Here is a 1,819-nt window from a genome sequence, read left to right as displayed (position 1 = left end):
TTGCACAACTGAAGAATGTCGTTAAGAAGACACACGAGTACCCGAGAGAAATGAGTGCCTATGTCTGAAAGGCAGCTATAAGAATGTTCATATGGCTTCGAGCATAATAGCCCCAAATGGCAAATAACCCAAACGTCTATCAACAGAAGAATGAATAAATAAATGTGGATTTCATACAACGGAAGACTACTCAGCAAAACCCAGCAAGAACCTCTGCGGAATGCAGCAGCATGAATCACTCTCTCAGGCGCAGGGCTGCATGGCAGGAGCCAGACACAAAAGAGCACACAGTGCATTCTGTTTACATGAAGCCTAAGAAGAGGCCAGAGAAGACAAGAGAGTGCTTACCTCTGAAAGGGGGTTAGTATCAGCATTTTTTGAGTCAGGGTCTTGCTATGTCCCCCAGGCTGGTGCGCAGTGGTGCAATCTCAGCTCACTGTAACCTCTGCCTCCTAGGTACAAGTGACTCTCCTTCCTCAGCCTCCCGAGTAGCTGGGATTACAGGCCCATGTCACCACACTGGGCTAATTTTTGTATTTTTAGTAGAGACAAGGTTGCATCATGTTGGCCAGTTTGGTCTCAAATTCCTGACCTCAGGTGATCTACCCACCTTGGCCTCCCAAAGACCTGAGGTTACAGCTGAGAGCCACCATGCCCGGCTCCCTCCCCCTTTTCTTCATGTCAGATGGGTAATGCGTCAACATTGGAACAAGGTGTGAGGGAAGCACATCTCACACTGGAGCACAACAACCCAATCATTTCACTCATGACCTACGAAAGGACCTAATCTGATTTTTGACACAGGGAATCCATGTACCTGGTTTAACATTCAACAAGTTTAAAGAGGTAAGTAGGAAAAGTTGCTCTCTGACCCCTGTCTCCCAGTCTCCTAAACTCTCTCAGTGGCATAAAATCTCTGGAATAATTGACAAGACCCTTGGGACGAGACCCTCATTCCGGGGCTTTTGTGCATCTATAAGCAAAGGCTAATATGTATTATTTCCCCCCCTGCAAATGGAAGCTTACTGATCTATACCAGCTTCATTCATATCACACTGGATCTCGAGACCTCTTTCCTTTCAGTGCATAAACAGCTGCCCCAGTCTTTCTGATGATTGCCTAGTATTCCAGTATCTATGTTTACCAGCATTTATTTGAGTCCCTGGGTTTTTCTAAAGATACTCATGTCCTGGGGCTTCCTCAGCTCTAATGTGCCCGGGTAAGAGGTGCTGGCAGGTGTGGGGACCACTAGCATGGCTCACTGGTCTCTTTCCTCCTCAGTCTATGGTGGGAACAATCCTGGTTTCCTAGCATTTAGAGAGCTGGTTCAGGGTTTTGGAAAGTCAAATGAATCCTTTCCTTCTGATGAACAGAGAGCAGTCATAGATAAGACTCTCATTTGCAATGGACACAGGACCAAGAAATTGAGAAAAGATGGCCTGAAGCCCCCTGGTCCTTTATGTGAGAGTAGGGAAGGAGATCACATGGTGCAGTCCCTACATTTGCAGATAGCAAAGGACTTAACAGGTAGTGGAGATACAAAGTCATAAGACACATGAAGCTCTTGCCAGACTCTCTGAGATACAGAGAAGTGGTAGATGGCTTTCAGTCCAGGTAAATGAAAGATGGAATTTTAATTTTTTTAGAGACAGGGTCTCACTGTGTCACCCAGGCTGGAGTGCAGTGACATGATCATAGCTCACCGTAGCCTTAAATGAACTCTTGGGCTCAAGTGGTCCTCCTGCCTCAGCCCTTGAGTAGCTGGGAAGTATAGGTGCCTGGCCAAGATGGAACATTGACAAAAATAGTCCAGACTATA

General features: G+C 46.3%; 1 non-coding gene across 1 annotated transcript; it reads right to left on the bottom strand.

Annotated features, from left to right (window-relative positions):
• Positions 1-679: 679 nt before the first annotated feature.
• On the bottom strand, positions 680-783 carry LOC118147079 (small nucleolar RNA U13). Its single transcript, XR_004733248.2, has one exon. It is a non-coding gene; the product is annotated as a small nucleolar RNA U13 (small nucleolar RNA).
• Between the last annotated feature and the right edge of the window lie 1,036 nt (positions 784-1,819).

Source organism: Callithrix jacchus, chromosome 13 (assembly GCF_049354715.1).
Source record: "Callithrix jacchus isolate 240 chromosome 13, calJac240_pri, whole genome shotgun sequence".
NCBI lineage: Eukaryota > Metazoa > Chordata > Mammalia > Primates > Cebidae > Callithrix > Callithrix jacchus.
This window is presented reverse-complemented; position numbering and strand designations above follow the sequence as displayed.